Below are 18,863 nucleotides of genomic sequence, written 5' to 3'. Positions count from 1 at the left end.
CCCCAGGAGGTGTGAAACCTCTGTTGCTAAACTGCTTGTTATTCCTGTGCAGTAAACATCACCATTCAGCATCTCAGTCTCCCCATCTATAAAATAGCATCTTGATATTTATAAAGTGATTTGAGTACTCTCTGTGAAAAAATGCAGATGCACTTAAGCAGCAAATAGTATAAGAATACCTTCCTGTAATTTCATGCTTCATTGGGTTCAGCTCTGTGCCAATATCCAACTAGAATATTCATTTCAGAATGAAAGATTAAATCTAATGGTTCTGATGATGAAAATATCTTGCTACCATAAACCAGTGTCTTTCTGTATATGTTTGCTTCCAGAAATGTATCCATTTGTGTGTTTTGAGATTTTACTTCTCTGTCGTTCTGTTACCCAGTCAATGATCAGCGCGTCCTAAGACTGCTCCAAGTTATTTTGGATGAATTTTTTCTTCTTAGTAGAAGACCTGTGTCATGAGAAAGGGAGGGTTTCCTCAAACCCTCTGTGTTTGATTGGTCTGTCAGAGGCTCAGGAAAGCTGAAACCTCTGTGCCCATCCAGTCTGTCATCACCCCATCATGGGGACTCTGCACTGAGCAGCCTAGAGGTGTAAAATTCTCTCTCTTGGCTTTCAGATGTACAGCCAATAAAATTAAGATCACATTCCCAATGAGGGGTGATCATACCTTGGAAGAGGGTAGCTTTGGGATGCAGGTGTGAGTTAGTTATGACAATGACATTATAATGAGCAAAGGTCACCTGAGGAGAGGGATTTTGCCATAATTGTTCATTCAGCAGCAGGTCATCTCCTCCTCTCTCCCTTGGCTGACAGCTGCTATGTGGTTTATCACCTACACAAGAACATCAAGTTCCTATTCCTGCAGGGATTACAACAGAGCCTGACCACAGTGTCTTCATTCATCTTCACCCTTTGTTTCATCTCCCTTGACATGTTTTGTGTGGGGAGTGTCACAGAGGTTTGGGGCATTGCATTTAACCTCTGCATTTCACCATAGAATTCCCTGACTGTTCTAACTTCTGTTGGAATGTGAATACAATTTCCCAGTTTTCTCTAATTTTACCCCATCACTTTCCCACACCGTCCTTGTGCCTGTTTGCGGATAGATTTAAACAACACAAAACCTTACTCAGTATAATAAAAATAGATTTTATTTGTTGTCATATAAGTTACTGCAAGACAGAGGTGTTCATAATTTCTTAGGTTATTTTTTTTTCCTGGAGAGTAATGAAAGAAGCAATTATTTTATAAAGCCAATCACTGAAGGTAGATGGTAACAGCTCCCTACTGAGCAGTTCTGTTTTTATGTTTGCCAGGTGAGTGCCTATGAGTTTCAGCAGAAGTACTGAAATGAAGCACTTTTCTGAAGCAATTTTCTAACAGGAAGGCTCAGAGTTACTCACTGTGATTTTTGGTACCTATTTGAACATGTACTGAGCATGTCTACCACATATGTCATTGCTGTGTCTTCTGCTAAGGGTGAAAAAGGAGCAGACCTCAAGAGCAGCTACCTGGTGGGGCTAAAGGGCCAACTTCTGTGGATTAATTTTTCTTTTTCCAGCATTCCTCACAGGAATGAACAAGATCCCAGTATTCTCCACAGACAGGATAACTCACCTCTAGGACATTAAGTAGCTTTATGTAGCCCAGTGAAATTTTTACTGCTGAATATTCAGTAAGTTATTTACAACCAATGGGACACCTTAAACATAGGATGTTTTTCCAGAATAAATTCCTTTACGTGTCACTTGGTGGCTATTTCTATTAATGTTTTTCTTAAATAGAGGTAGGTTTTATACTGGACTAACTGCTTATTACAGTCCTGCTGGGATTGCAAAGGACAGGTCCCTTGAATGATTTCATTTTGCCAAGCAGAATTTGTTAGAAGAAGAGCAAACAAAAAGGCATAAAATATGAATCAGTTGTGCTGACACAAAATGTTGGCAGATTGGGCATCAGGAGTGTAATAATATTAATATCCTTATAGTTCTGTTTTATTCTGGTTTATTGCATAGGCTTTATTGTAATGATGTGCTGGTGGCATTACAGCATATTTTCTTTTTATTTCTTCCATGTGATCTGAATATACTAAAGAAGTGAAAACGAGTCTGCTTATTCCCAGAGGAGTACTTTGTATATAACATGGGAAGGAGTAGACAAGTCCAAAACTGAGATTTACTTTTTTATATTGAAACTTTCAGAAAATTATTTTGATTTTTTTCCCTTATAAATCTTTGCATCCAAATCCCTTGAATTAAGTAGACAGGAAATTACCCTAGCATTATAATATGTTTAGTCTAAGAAAAAGTCATTGCTACTGGTCCTTGTTTTGTAGACACCAAAGGGAAAGCAAGACGAAAGAAGACTATGCTGAATTTTTTTTTCTTTTGTTGAATAGAAGACTGTGTTGAACACAGTGACTTGGAATCATTTCCATTGTGCCTAAGATGTGTTGTCTGTAGCTGGCCCAGATGGCACTATCTCCATGAAGCAGCTCTTCATAAACTGATAGCACAGTGGGCCACAAATTCCAGCTGTGCTGCTTTGATTGTTTTTACTGAAGTGCTGTGGCCTGGTGCTACCAATACATTACACACAAGAACTGTTCTTTCACTCTGTATCTTGGTTTTCCAGTTCTGCTTCTCCCAATATGCAAGCAAGGTATTTGCCACTGTAAGGGGAATGTCTCACGTGTTCTTTCTCTCTGTAAGGATCTGGTCTGTGCATAAATTTTACAATTTTCTTCTATATTTTTTTGGCAGCTAATAAGCTAAAAAAAAGTCTCTGTGATACCCTGTAGCTTTAATGCAATAATATTTGGTCAGTAATACAGTGACTTTGTCATAATGGCTCTCAGTGCCTCCCCATTTTCATCTATTTTCATCTATTTCAGAATCCCCTTGTTTCTTGTTTCTCTGAATTTTGCATTGTGCTGGCTGAGCAAATCTGTTCTCTGAAAGGCCAGTTGCTTATATGAAAATATGCTGCTCCTTGTCGTGATCTTTCTGTTCCAGCAGCACAGTTTTCTAGGCTGGATGCATTTACATTCCTGTAATGATCCTTTATCCTTGTGTGACTTTGTGTCAGCTTGTGTGAGCATCTTTGTGCTCCTGTAACCACAAGTACATGTGGACTGGGCTGCTGAATTCTGACAGTTCCACTGTAGTCAAGCCGGCACAATTTGTGTTGGCAGGAAAGCTCTGAGGGAGTTTAACACACGCTTAAATGCAAATCTTTTCAGAGCTTATAGTGTTGCTCTGTGGTAGCTGTGTTCATCTGCTCTGTCAGTGCTGAAGTGTAAACATTCTTTGCTGCCTTGTGCTTTTGTGTGGTGAAGTAATCGCTGCTCTGTCTTGGTGTTTTTACCCTTTTCACATCCCTTTAACAGCAGAACATGGGGGAACAGACAATCTGACTTGCTGCACACACCTTTCCTCACTCTTAGGCAGTTAATTATTTGTGGGTGGCAGATGCTATGCAAGTGCTTTAGGGGATGACATGCATGGTAAATAGAGCCACTGTGGAATTTTTTAATGAGGAGGTCTTATGAGCTCTAATTCAGTATGAATCACTTCTGCTTTGGATCCTGCACCGTGCTTTCGTGTGCCTGGCACCTACCATGGAGCCCCAGCTGAATTCAAAGCTCTCTGCAGGGAGACTTGGAAATGCACATAAGTCACTGCATTCAGGAAATTAAAATCTTAGTTGACAAGACAGAGGAATGAAGGATGTTTGCTCCAATTTATGTACTGGGGACTGGTGTGTAAAGAGAAAAATATGTCCAAAAATTACACTTAGGAGCACGTTTTCTTCAACACAGGTGTAGGTTGACTTCCAAAGTGGAGCTGGTCATAAAAGGTCTGTTGGAATAAATTGACTCAACGTGATATAAAAGTTGTGAGTTCACTTTTGTCTGGGTTAAACTGAAAATTTGTGTAGCCTGCTGCTAGATGGGGAATTTCACTGCCCTAGGAGACCCAGACAGCCCTGAGTATGACACCATGAGACCTTGATTCCTACATTACCTTTATCTGAGTGCTCAGGTGGATGTTTAGGCACAAAAGTTTATTTTTGGAGGGTGAAACATTTTTTTAAATACATCATGTACCTGTTCTGTTTCATCTGCTTTTACATGTTTTTGGATTTTGAAAAATACTTTATGAAAAGATTAGAGAATAAAGCTGACAAATTAATCTGCTTTCCAAAAGAAGCTAAATTTGACAAGTAAAGATTCTGCATTACATGCAGAATTGACATGCTATTCAGTAAAAAGTATTCAGTTTTTATTTTGAAATGGAATAATGTTTTTCTATGGAGAATTCATATCAAGTGCAGGAATGCATTCTCTCTGATGCAGATCCTTAGAGGATAATTTCTGAATTTCTGCTGTATTATCATTTTGACTTAGCTGCAGAGTCTTGAAGATGTGTCAGCCAGTGAACCTTGATAGTAGGATGTCATCTTCTGTATATTGGGAACTCTGGATATATTGCTTGCAAAGTATTTGTTATTAACATTAGCGTGTTCCATCAAGTTTTTATAAATGATGTTTCAAGTGATAACTTGTTCTAGTAGACAAGCTTATAACTCCACTTATAATCAATGCCTTAGTTTAAGACTTTATTAATTAAGAAGTAATTTTTCTAGCAGTGACTTATGTTAAAGCTTTTTAGATTTACAAAGAAGTAGAGAATTAGAAAGTGGTGAGAAGGTGCTGACAGTGCCATCTTGGAATATCGTTTCTCTTGATCCCTAATTGATGTAGTGCTCATATATGAACTGTGTGTACTCATTTTGTACTTCTGTGATAGGTGGACTCTGTTCCTCTGAGCAGTGTTTCTGTCGCTGTTCTTATTATGTATAAACTTCCTTAAGGATACCTTGAAAAATGCAATCCAACCTCAGTAGAGTGACATAACTATATCTAATACTTCGGTATCTATTGCTTAGTTTGCAAGTGTCTCAAACCAGGTTATTAATGCACTACAAACATGGTTGTTCTTACTCAGGGGAATAAGGTGATCTTCTCTAATATGAGGAAAGCTCTGTGTACTTTTTACTCATGTCCAAAGTCTAGTCCTCTTTATGGCTGCCGTGAAAACCAACAGAATGTTTAGTGAGGATTAGCAAAGGTATAATGATTTCTCTGTGTGTCTGTACACTGCTTCATGAAGTATAAACCCTGATTACTTCATAGCCATTAGGACTTTTTTATACTTCTTAGTATCTGTCTTGTAGAGCCTTAGCATAGCAAGCTGCTTGTAGAAGCTGGTCTGAAGTTCACAGTCAGGTTCCTTGGAAAACTTCCTTAGGTCATAGTTCCTGAGCCTGGAGCATGTGTAACATTCTAGGATTTTTGTGCCAGCAGTTGGCATGCAAGAAGACTTTTTTTAGAAAGTGGAGTGGTGCTGTTCATACACACTGTCATTTGCAGTTATGTTACTTCACATTTGCAAAACATTTTTTGATAGAATCTGCACTAATTTCTCATCTAATCTTAATGGTTCAGGGGGAAAATCAAGTTCAGGATAGTAAGGCTGTTGTGGTCGTGGTGATGTGGGAACATAAGCAAGATGAAGCTTCATTGGAAAAGTAGTATTCAATATGATTGCAGGGAAAGCAGACAAGCTTTTGAGCATACAAATCCTTTTCAATAAGAAAGAGAAAAGCAAAACTTCAAGCAAATTACAATGGGAACCATTGCTCTGATTTTACAGTTCGGTATTTTCTGGCCTTTGTTTGGTGTTTAGGCTTGCTTCCCTTTTTGGCTTGCCAAATTATTTGCCATTTTTTCTCTTGTTTTCATCATAGCATTGGGTAGCATCCATTCTGTTGCCCATGAGGGTTTTGGTCTTTCGATAACCTGTCTGGACTAAAGGTGAATGTTAAGTCTTATTCCAGAACTGCGAGTTTAAAATAACAATGCTATCATTTCACTAACTCCCCAATAGTCTAAGGATATAAATCAGGAAAACTGGGGGGGGGAAGGGTCGGGGGGGGGGGGGGGGGTGTCATATAAAATGCTTTGAAAAGCATTTAAAATTTTAGAATATGAATTCGTAACAAAGATACTAAAATTGTGAACAAGACAGAGATATTCGTTTTATTGCTCACAGAAATTTTTATGCTGTCTCCCTTCTTTTGCACAGATGCTAACAGCTTCCCCTCCTCTCTATTGACAGAGGTTAACTACCTCTCCCTCTCTTGTGGTCCAATTGATTTATGTAATTAGATTACATTAAGAGCTATAATCATTAACCTGCATTTAAGCTGGATTGTTCTATTCTTTGCACGAATTTATGACAGAACACTAATTGCAAAATTTTGTCTGGTTTTGGTTGCTGTGTCAGCTGGCCTAACACAAGATAATTACATTTGAATTTTGCCTGTGCTATTTAAAATCTATAGCATAATATGAAGTATTTTCAATATTTTATGATCAGTTTTCTATTGAAAATTGAAGTGGTATGCTATAGAACATGATAATATATTAATATATTAAGCTTTAATTTTTCCATATTAGATGATTTTTTTTCAAGCTATCTTCTGATGTTTTAAGTTTGTTGTTCACAGAATCACAGAATCATTAGGGTTGGAAGTGACCTCTGGAGATCATCTCATCCAACCCCTTGCCAAGGCAGGGTCACCTGCAGTAGGTGACACAGGAACAACTACACATAATAAGAAAGTTACGGATATGTTTTCCGTGTCCTGAAGTGTTTGATTTTCTATGTGCCTGGAAAGAATTTAAAAGTTTATGTCTGTTGAAATCAGTATTACCCAGGTCCTTCTCATCTATGACTTGTGTAATGCATAATACGCAGGGCATGCTTAAAATTGTGTAAATATTCAGATGAAAACTCCCAGTGTGAACAAAACAAGAAATTCATTCCTATAAAGGCATGATTACATTTAGTTCCAGTTCTACTTAATCATTCAAGAAAATCTCCATAACATTTCTTATCCCTACAAATAATGCTCTGTCACAATCAAAGGAGATGAGTAGATTCTATAAGGCAATCTCATGTATGCAATTATGCAATGCTGTACAGGTAAACGTGTGGGGCTGTGATTCTACAGCATTGTTAAAGGTTTTGATTGGCTGCAGAGTATCTAAGCTTAAGATTTAGGTGCAAGAGATTGTGTTGATCTTGCTTTACTGTTGTTATGGCATGCTTTATTTAGCATGCTTCAGTGGTATGTTCTTGGACTGAAGTTTTTAAGTGCCTGCCACCCACAACTATTCCTTCTCATACCAAAAGTGAGTGAGTCAGCACTGGGACAGGGACTTATGGAAGAAGGAGCAGCATATGATAGGAAGCATGAAATAGTGTTTTAGCAGTCACTTTGCCCAAACCAGTTTGCTTTGCACCTAAAACTACTCTGAGCTGGCAATAACAAACTTAATGACAGCTTTGAAGTACATAAAACCCATTGTCACTCTAAAAAACTTGATTTCTCCTTCTGCTTTTTGTTTTGACCCATATCACTATGAAAATGTCACTCTAACATAGAGAACAATCCCTCTCCTCCTCTCAAACCTGATAACTTCTTTTTTTCTGTGCTACATGTGTGCGTATCCAAGGTATGGTCATATGAAAGAGAGATTTGTCTGAACAACTCTTGGAACTGGTGCTCTTAATCATGAACAGTGTCACAGATGGTGGGAAACCTCTGTTGTGGGTAATTGCCACTTTGTGTTTGTTGCTGCACAGGCATAGGAGTAAAAAGCCTGATTGTCCAGGTCAAAAACCTGCAAGCATCACTTGGAATTTATTTTAACTCATAAATCTGCATTTTAATCCATGATGCCAACCTCCCAAGGTTCCACTACCATCTGTACATATTTGCTTCTTACATGATCTTGTTATGACAATTAGAGTCAGTGGATATGCAAAGGTTGCTGATGAGAATATTTCTGTTGATGGGAATCGGCTCTAGAATTCCAATCCAGAGCCACCACTTACAGCTCTAGAATCCTTTTGAAGGATTTCTAACGGGTTTATGTCTTAATCTTCTATTTTATCACATAGAAACTGGATAGAACAGAAGCCATGCTTTCCCCAGCTTTTAAATCAGAGTTTTTGAAATTCTTGCTGTTGGGTAATTTATTGTCATGGTTTGACACTGGGCCAACACCAGGCACCCATGAGAGCTGTTCATTCACCCTCCCCTGCCACAGCTGGGCTGAGGAGGGAAAAGGAAAAAAAAAATAACGAAGGCTTCATGAATGAGATAAGGACCTTGATGAGAAGTAAAATAAGCCCTCAGAACACCTTCCACCCCCCCCAGCCCCTCCCTCCTTCCCACTGACAGTGCAGGAAGACAGGGCCTGGGGGTTCGGTCAGTCCATCCCCGAGATTTCCTCCCGCTGCTCCGGGACAGGAGTCCTTCCCCTGTGAGGCCGTGGGTCCCTCCCACGGGAGACAGTTCTCCATGAACTTCCCCGGCGTGGGTGCACTCTCAGGAGCAGCAGCCACACCGCCCCTGCTGCAGCCTGAGCCCCTCCCAGGGGCACACGGCCCTCCCAAAACTGCTGTGGCATCGGTCACTCTTCCACGGGGTGCAGTGCTCCAAGGACAGGCTGCTCCAGCCTGGAAGCAGGGCCCTCTCTCTCCACCAGAACTCCCACTGGATCACAGCCTCCTCCAGGCATCCACCCGCTCCGGCACGGGCACCTCCCCCGTGGGCTGCGGGTGGATCTCTGCATCCCCCGTGGATCCCCGTGGGCTGCGGGTGGATCTCTGCATCCCCCGTGGATCCCCGTGGGCTGCGGGTGGATCTCTGCATCCCCCGTGGATCCCCAGGGGCTGCGGGTGGATCTCTGCATCCCCCGTGGATCCCCAGGGGCTGCGGGTGGATCTCTGCATCCCCCGTGGATCCCCGTGGGCTGCGGGTGGATCTCTGCATCCCCCGTGGATCCCCGTGGGCTGCGGGTGGATCTCTGCATCCCCCGTGGATCCCCGTGGGCTGCGGGTGGATCTCTGCATCCCCCGTGGATCCCCAGGGGCTGCGGGTGGATCTCTGCATCCCCCGTGGATCCCCACGGGCTGCGGGTGGATCTCTGCATCCCCCGTGGATCCCCGTGGGCTGCGGGTGGATCTCTGCATCCCCCGTGGATCCCCAGGGGCTGCAGGGGCACAGCTGCTGCACCATGGGCTGCACCACGGCCCGCAGAGGAACCTCGGCTCCGGCGCCTGGAGCACCTCCTGCCCCTCCTTCTCCCCTCACCTCGGTGTCTCCATGTTGTTTCCCTCACACGTCCTCACCTCCTCCTCTTCTCTGACTAGAATCCCAAACCTTGTGACTTTGTTTCGATTTTCTTCTTAAATCTGTCACCACAGAGGCGTTACCAGCCTCTCTCCTTGGCCCAGTTTTGGCCAGCAGTATGTCCATCTTTGGAGCCATCAGCCACTGGCACTGCTGGACATGGTGGGAAGCTTCCAGCGCTTTCCTCACAGGAGCCAGGTTTGTGGCCCCCACTGCTACCTAAAACCAGGCCGTGCCAGACCAATATATTTATATATCATCCTTTAAGACCTCAAAGAACCCTTCAGACAGAGGAACTTTTTAAGATGGGAGTGTGGTAGATAAATAATTTAAAGGGAATCTTTATAGGTTTTAACTACTTTGAGAGAAACCAAATGTTTTCTTTGAGATTTATAGAAAAAGCCTGGGGGAAAGAAAAAGAAAGGGATTTACATGTGGAATATAATATTACCTTGCAGAATGCTCAGGGATTCTGAAACATTTTCATTTTATTTGAGACAGTAATGCCCAAATGGTGTTTTAATATGAAACATGTTGCAGCAAACATGAAAAGAGCAAGCCTACTATAGTTGGAGCTTTTAATGTTGCTTGTGGCTTCAGCGTCATCTTCAAACTAGCAGAAGTGTACTACAGCAAAACAGAATCCTAGCTCAAGAGGGATCAAAAAGAAGACATAAAGGGCTAGACTAAATTATGAATTGAATGAAATAATTAATTTATTCACTTACAGAAGCTGACAATCAGAGTGAGGGAGAGATGTGATTAATTTTTCACTCTTTATCATCATTTAAACATTGGGAAGCTGTGGACATTGGGAACCCATGTATTTTTCACTTCGTTGCAGTGGGATGAAAAGGTTGTGTCAAAACTAAGGCTGCTGCCAGGCATGCATGATGTATTCTTTCAGAAAAAAAACCCCAAAGCAGAAAAAGCCACAAAGTTAATAATTTGTATCTGACTTAAGTGATGACACCTGACAGAGTGCAAAAGGGCGTTAACATTGCATGCAGAGGATCAGATTGAACTTCCTCCTCTGGGCCCTACACACACACATCACCCTCTCTCCCTCGCTCTTCTTCTAAAAAACAGTCCTTAACTTCACGTGTTTGCCACAGCTCCTTCTGTTCCCTTGGTTTTGTACATGCAGTTTCCAGTTAGCATGGATCCATGTCTGGGAGAACTTTGGAATTCCACAGCTGAGTGCTGTTTCGGCAGTTCCAAGCTGCTGGAACGAAGTCCCATTTCTGCTGGAGCTCCTTTCATTCTTGTACTCCCTCACTCTCTGTGCAGCGAGGCCTTGAAGTTTTTTGTCTGTTATGTGCATTTCAATATTACTTGACTATAAAGGAGCCACAATGCAAACCAAGTTGCTTTTTATTTCAGCTGTGGTTATGACTATTCTGCTCTTTCAGAAGTGTCTTCAGCTAACCCAAGTAATGGGAATTGGTTTTTCTCTTCTGCCATGAGTTTTGTAGCTTGTACTGAAAGCAGTGGTACTGATGTACTTATTTCAGGTTCTTCTGAACTCTACATTTCAGGTTCTTCTGAACTCCTTCAGGAGGCCATTTAGGCATCTTCTCACTCTGGACTTGTTATTAGAGCTAATGGAGTGGTTTTTTGCTGATCAGCCTTTAAAATCTCATCAGGCTGATGTGATTTGTAAACTTGATGCATGCATTTCATCTACATTTTTATTATCTGCCAAGACGTAAACTACATTCCAGTGTACTGGAATGCTGTGTTCTGCCCTTCTAGATAAATCATCATCCTTTCACTCATCATGGTAATATTGCTAATAAGTCTGTGGCAGATTGGTTTGACTTTGGTCAAATCAGGGGGATTTGGGCTTTGGGAATTAGTGATTGAGTAACCAAGTCTTTCAGTCTCACTTATTGCAGTGTGAAGAGGAAAGAGAAAACGAAATATTTTTGATTTCCATGTCTTGGAAAGACTTGCTAATACTGGCATGAAACGGAGCAAACGGCTCTTAAATAGGTGTGAATTTTGAGGAGTGGGGTGTTGAAAGAGAAGGCTGACTGAAAATGAATGAGGGAAAACAGTATTTGATGTTCATTGAGTGGAAGAATAACAGACTTGAACAATTAAAAGGAGAAGAGAAGGGAAGAGACTGAGAAGGGTGACAGCAACTGCATCCCAAAGTCGTTTCTCTATTTTATTTGCTATTTGCTATTTTCTTCTATTGCATTAATTTTATTTTTATTTTTATTTTTATTTTTATTTTTATTTTTATTTTTATTTTTATTTTTATTTTTATTTTTATTTTTATTTTTATTTTTATTTTATTTTCAATATTTTTGGTTTTAGTTTTAGTTTATCTTAATTTATGCCTATTTTATTTTATTTTTATTTTCAATATTTTATTTTATTTCTCTTTCTTTTTTCTTTTCTTTTTATTTCATTTTTTTATTAATTTAAAATTATTTTTATTTTATGAAATTTTATAAAATATTTATTTTGTAAAAAAAAGAAAATAAAATTAATATAATAAAAAATAAAATAAGTGTAATTTCAAATAAACTAAAATAAAAATAAGAATACAATACAATAAAATAAAAACAAAATAAAATCATTTAAAATAAAATATAATAAAAATACATAAAATAAGGAATAAAATTTAAATTAAATTAAAATAAATTTAATAAAAAATAAAATTAAAATTAAAATAATGAAAATAAAATTTAAATTGAAATAAAATGTTTAGCTTGGTCAGTTCGGTTTTGTTTGCCCTCTTTATTTGCGTCTTCCAAAGCAGACTGAAAATAATTCAAGCACTAGCTTTATAATTCAACAGAAGCTCAGAAGTGACAAAACTCACTGGACTTTCAGAAATATGAGAAGGCCTTTTAAGTGACTTATCTGTTGGTAAATTTACTGGGACTAAAATGTATTTTCCATTCTGAAGTGTCTGTATTGAATATTTCTTTCAGAATATCAAACTGATTCTCTTTGTGTACAGCCTAGAATGAATTAACAATTCTAGAATGAATTAACACTAATGATTGAGTTTTGCTAAAACTTCTAAAAATAACGATTATTTTTTCCAATCCATTCTGTGCTTATAAATTACTGAAACATAGCTGAAGGCCTACTGGACAAACCTGCTCTGTTTTATAGGTCTGAAATGTGCAGGAAAGGCACTGCCTATCTGAAGGCATGAACAATGTCACCTTTAGTACACTGTGGTTTGCAGCAATGTTTCCTTGTTCAGTGTATGGCTTAACCCCTGATAGTGTGTATATTCATTTTCAGCGTTGTGTTTTATTTCAGATTTTCTGGTTTTGCACATTTGCTTGTGATTTTGCCCATTAATCTGTGCCTGCTACAGCTCCTTGGACTGTTACAGAAACAGATTTAAATTAGCATCAAGTCTAATGATTACAAATGCAGTTCTAATTTTGCAATGCATAAACATTTAAGAGAACATGAGCATCTGTTGGCACAAAATAGCAGTAGGTGTTCATGTGTTTAAGTAGAGATGCAGCAGAAGTCAGAAATTAGTTTCAAATTAAATGATTCTGTGGTACTGGAGGTTAAAAAAGAGGGGACAGCTCTCCACTTGGATACATGTATAAACTCACAGTGATACAAAATACAAAACCCTTGGGCAAGGTCCTAAATAATCACATAAATGCCTCTTATGAAGCAAATCAGTGTGTTTGTCATGCTGGGAGAGAAGTACAGGCATTGTTATACTGCTCCTCACAGTGATTAGAACAGAAAGAGCATCAGGAGCTGCCACTGTCACACATGAAGAAGTGAAGGAGACCCTTTGCAGAAAGACAGGTTTTTATTTGAATAGGAGAATGAGGGAAAGGTCATTCCTATGGCTATTGAACAGCAATTGTAACTGAATTAGTGGCCACAAAAAAAAAAAAAAAAAATTGCTGTACCTAAGTTGGCAGCAGGGCAAGAAAACAGATGCCAATCTTGAGTTAGAGAATAAGACTTGGATGTGCTGCCTTTCAACTCATTCTACCACATTTGATCACTGACCTGAAAAAAGGAATAGCATTAGAGTGTGTCTGAAATCTAATTGTGCTTGCATACAGTTAACTAGAACACTTGCTGCCAACCTGATGCCAAGAAACTCATACAGCAAATGTTGAGCCGTGCAATTCCCAAAGGAAAAGGAATCAGCTCTTTGTCAGGTGTGGAATTTGATGCTAGCCAAAAGCATGAGGTGAATTTCACAGGAAAACTCTTCTGAGTATTTTTTAGTGTGGATATGCAAGTGTTACTGTTACTGCCATTTAAGACCTTGAACCAGGGAAGCAATTGGGTACCTCATAAATCCACCTTATTGAGGAGAGCACTTAAGAACAAACTTAGTCTTTAAACTTGATTACAGATTTTCCTTTCTGAAAAAGGTGGCAAATATTTTAAGACTTCTAAGGCAATCTTACCCCAGCAAGACCACACACACCTCATGTCTATAACAGGCTTTGTACCACAGTTTACTACTTCTGGATGTGAAATTGTTGTCAAGAAATAGGGAAAGTGATAAAAGTGAACAGAGAAAGGAAGGGGAATCAGAATAAGGTCGTGGGCCACAGATGCTTTCTGTCATAAAAATAATTCCTGTCCTTTATGCTAGATTGAGACACATGGTTTCGAAAGGCAAAAACCTGCCTCTCCTTTTTTTTTCCCGTTTTTTTTTTTTTCTGTAGAGGGAGTGCTAAAAACAAACCCTTTTACTGGTATTTGTCACACAGTGATACCATGATCTAACCCAGAATGGCAAATCCTGAGTGACTGAGACCAGGATACGAAGCAAACTGTGAAGAGATTTACAGTGTGAAAAGATTTACAACGTGAAATGTCTGGGATGTGAAAGCAAAATTTAATCTCTATGATGTAAACAATGTCACAACTCCTATTATAATTATGCACTGAAGCAGACTGAGATGAAGATTTTACTAACACGTCTAAACTGTCCTTTCTTTGCTGATTTAGACCAGCAACAAAAATTATTCACAGGTTCATGTCGTTGTGCTAAGCACCACTAGGTTAAAAGAAAAAATAAGAGAGAACAGAAAAAAACCAAAAATCAATGAAGAATAGGTTTGTCTTTGCTTTACATGAATATTTCATCCTTCTGTCCATGGTACTGATAAATAAAATTAATGAATATATGGTCTGCTTCTAGAGAATTTACTGTTTAGTCACTGTCAAATGAGAAACCTTAGTAGGAAAAGCTTTATTTTTAAAGTTTGAGTTTTCTGTGGCCATGCATTGTTTGGGGGCAGAAGTCATTTGACTGATGGAAAACTCGGGTGCCAGCCCTGATATACAGAGGTCCCTGCAGCAGGGAGAGATCCTGCATGGCACCTCTTCTCCTAAAAGGGCTGAATTCCTGCACTTATTACAGGTTCCCTTCTTTATGTTTTTAGTTTATTTTAGTTTAGTTAATTCATCTCATTTTTGAAAAATGTATTCTACTTTTATTCTTATTTTCTTATTTGCTTTATTTTATTTTCATGTATTTTATTTTACTTTTATTTTATTTTTATTTATTCTATTTCATTTTTATTTTATTTATTTTCATTTATTTTCATTAAAAATAGAAAAAATAAAATAAAAATAAAAACAAATTAAAATAAAAAATAAACTAAAATAGAAAATAGAAAACAAAATAAAAAAGAATTTAAAATAGATAAGTTAATAAAATAAAAAATAGAATATAAATTAAAAAGTGAAGAAATAGAAAATGGAAAATAAAATCAAAATAAAGTAGAAAAAAATTTAAAAATAAGAAATTAAATTAAAAACTACATAAAAATGAAATAAAATAAGACAATAAAATAATTAAATAATTGAAAATAAAATAAAATTTAAATAAAATAAATAAAAATTAAGACAAATTTAAAATAAAACATAATAAAAATAAATTGAAACGAAAGTAAATGAAAATAAGATAAAATAAAACAGAAATGAAGTAAATAATGAAATTTTAAAAATGAAATTAAATAAAATTGAAGTAGATAATAAAATAAAATACAGCTCTTTTTTCCATGCAGGCTCTAGTAGCAGGTCATGCTGGTGAGTGTAATTATGCCTTCTTTTAGGGACATTCCAGTTTTCACTGTGTCTGGCTCTTGAATTGGTGTTCCCTAAAGTAGCCAGTGGGTGTTGTTTGACCTTATGTTTGCAGTGGTGGATGGCACAGTGTGGTCAGTGGAGAATAGCACTGGTGGGCTTTTCTCCTCAGCACAAAATCTGCTTTTCCTTTTCTCCTGGTTCCTGATCCATGAGGTTCTTGCTGGTGGCCTTACAGAGAGATCAAATCAAAATGTTCGTGGTAAGCAGAAGAATTTCCAAAACTTTTAAAATGGCTAAGCACTAAACATTCTAGAGAGGCAAACTTTCCCAAAAGGCCCTAACAGATGCTTTAGAGGGAAATACTAGAGCAGAATGTGTACCCCGTATCACACTGACTCCTGGTTGCTCGTGTGTGATGGACTTTGTCCTTCCACCATAAGATTTAATTTATATCCCCAATATCTATAGTTCATAGCTCTGAGAGACAGAGCAGGGAGCAGCTCTGTGACGTTTCCTGCTTCAGTTAGGTCTGGGTGTGATGACCAGGTCGCTGCTGGTCACTCTCAGTAACGAGTGTTTTCTGCTTGAAGCAAGACAATCTCATAACCAGCACCAGAACTGTGCCCTCTTGGAAGCAGGGGCCAGCAGGGTGAGCTGGGAATGGAGGCTAGGACAGCAACTTCATGTCCTAGGACAGCTCATCCATAGTGTCTTTGCTGTGGCTGAGAAACTGAGTTGCAACCGGCACCTCCTTCCGTGGTATTCATGAGCTAGAAGTATTCCCAAGACAAAGCTTTTACTTATACCTTCACTATTTTATTAAGGTTTGGGGTTTCGTGGTGATTTCTTGGAGCAGAGTTTTGTCGGCTGGGCGTGGTGCTCAGCTGCTGACTGGGATTCAAGCCAAATGGAAAACTAGCAGCAAGATGACCTGCTCACAATAAGTAGAGCAAGGAGCTCTCGATCCGTGTGTGAATGGCTTAATCTGTTTTATACTGCAGTTTTCCATCAGTAAAACGGGGATAATTGCACTCTACTGCCCTCAGGGGTGCTGTGAGGGTAAATACATTACAGGTCACAGAGTGCTCAGATGCACTGGTTGAGAGAACTCTAAAAATGTTGGGAAAGAGAATAATTTGCACAACAAATAGGCAAATCTGAAGCAGAGACAGGAACGTGCTGGGCAGAGGCTTTGAAATTCACTTCTCACCCCACATTCAGATTGAGACTACAATTAACAGTAAGGCAAATACAGTGCAAAATCAGGGTGTGCTGGTTCTGAATTGGCTTTGTATTGGCTGCTAGTGATAGTTCTGACACTTTCCTGCCATCAAAGCCGTTCCAATTCTGCGGCAGCAGGGAAGGTACCCACAGCTGGGCTCCCCTGGGCCGTGCTAACACACACAACTATTTCCTATCAGTGCCTTGAGGATGCAAAAAGGCTACAAGGCATAAATGAATCTTATGCTTTTTGTGGGGTTGGAGGGCATCGTTGGCCATGTTAGCCTAGCTGGGGGACACAGTGTGGGTTCCTTGAAGTCTTTTTTTCCAGGAGAAAATTCCAGCTAGTGAATGGGTATTGAGATACTGCAATGATATGGAAGCATTCATGGGTTTGTTTTTGTTATTATGCAGCAGATAATTTTAAAATTGTGTAGGGCAAAGAGGTTTCCACAGTTGCAGGGATTTTTAGGGAAGCTCACAAAAATGTAATGTATCTTCTATGAATAGATTTCAGCTGACTGGAGGGATACATTTCAGGATACAGGAAGAAGCCTCTCCATTGATTTCAGGGAATTTTATTGCAGGATGCAAGTGAAGGAAGAACATGGCCAAATTTGTGCAGAAAGTGCTAAGTGCCTTTTGGATAGAATTTGCAACTGCTAATGTTTTCTCACCTCTAAACCTTGCTGTAATGGTAGGCTTGCTGGGGAATGCTGCTCACACTGTGTCAAGGTGAAATAAAAATAAGAAATCTTTGCTGTCCCTACTGTGAGAGGTACAACTTGCTACTATTTTTCCTTCTGGCAGGACTTTGGAACCGACTGTATCCAACAAATGCAAATTATGTTGCTAATTTAATTAAGCAAGCCATATGAAATCAGAAAAAATTACAGTCCATGGTCAAGAGTAGTTTTTTATTTATTGGCAGAACATCAATACATAATTGAAAAAGATTACATAATTGGTTTTGATTGTGATTTAACCCCAGCAGGCAGTTTGGCCTCACACAGACACTGGTTCAGCCTCTTCTCCAAAGAGAGATAGAGGAGAGGATCAGCATGGTAAAAGTGTAAAAAATGGTTTGAGGTACAGTTTAAGAGGTAAAGCAAAAGTTGTACACACAAGCAAAACCAAAAAAATCCAACACATGGCCCCATAAAAGCTACTATGAAGAAACTGTACTCTATCCCTACTAAAAAAAAAGTACAACAGAAGACAGAATACGATACATGCAAATCTATTTTTATCTTTATTATGGCAGAATCTAAGTATTTAATGACCTTTCATGTGCTTATCCTTAGAGCATGGTAGTGACATGGGACATTTTAAACCTGAAGGACAGTAAGGACAAGGGTCAGAACTTTGCCACTTTAATCACAGGTTAACAGGTTGCCACAAGTTGACTGCAGTTCAGGTTAGGACCAAAATACAAAGTTCTTGCTGTGCTATAATTTTTATTATGCAAGCCAATGTAAGGGTTAATGGAAAAAGTTGAATCTGTGAAGTCTTGTGATAGAGCAGAAAGTCTCTTTGACTCTGAACTTGAGATTCTGAACGTGAGGCTTGTGATTTCTGCACTTCAGTTTTGTCTCTTCTTTCTTCATTCCTGACTTTCAATGGCCTGTTTTTGTGCTTCCCTCTTCCTCTTTTCTTGGCCAACACTAAAACCTCTGAATGGTGAAGAGAGGGCCAGAAAACCAGTGATGCCATTTCTCTCTATTCGGGACTAATTTTTGCCAGTTTATGCTACATTTGTGTCAATTTTCAGTGCTTGATAACTAATTGCCTTCCGTTCCTCCATCTTTAATATAACTGTGAGGATTCACATTAATCTGTCAAATAACACAAGCTAGAGTTTAAAGTGTATTTACTTGGGAACTGAGGCTTGGGGATGGGGTTGGGAGGGGATTTTCTGAGCAACTCCTGGCTTGATTTATGATTCAGATATCTCAGGACTTTAGAGTACTGCTCTTTCCACATAAGAAAAGAAGTTGTGATACACTGTAAGCTGCTGTTTGCTTGGTCACCACCCTCACAGTGAAAAAGTGTTTCTTGATGTTCGGGAGTAACCTCCTGTGTTTCAGTTTGTGTCCATCACTTCTGATCCTGTCACTGGGAACCACTGAAAAGAGCCTGGCTATGTCATCCTTACACCTTGCCTTCAGGTATTATCTAGATTTAATAAGATTAATTAGATAATAAGGTTATTAAGATTTAATGATATTTAATAAGATTAACTAGATGAATCATTAATAATAATCCCCCCCAAAAAGCTCCCTTCTCCACAAAGGACAGTCCTA

This window comes from Aphelocoma coerulescens, chromosome 4, assembly GCF_041296385.1.
Source record: "Aphelocoma coerulescens isolate FSJ_1873_10779 chromosome 4, UR_Acoe_1.0, whole genome shotgun sequence".
NCBI classification, from domain to species: Eukaryota; Metazoa; Chordata; class Aves; order Passeriformes; family Corvidae; genus Aphelocoma; species Aphelocoma coerulescens.
Note: the sequence above shows the minus strand (reverse complement) of the source record.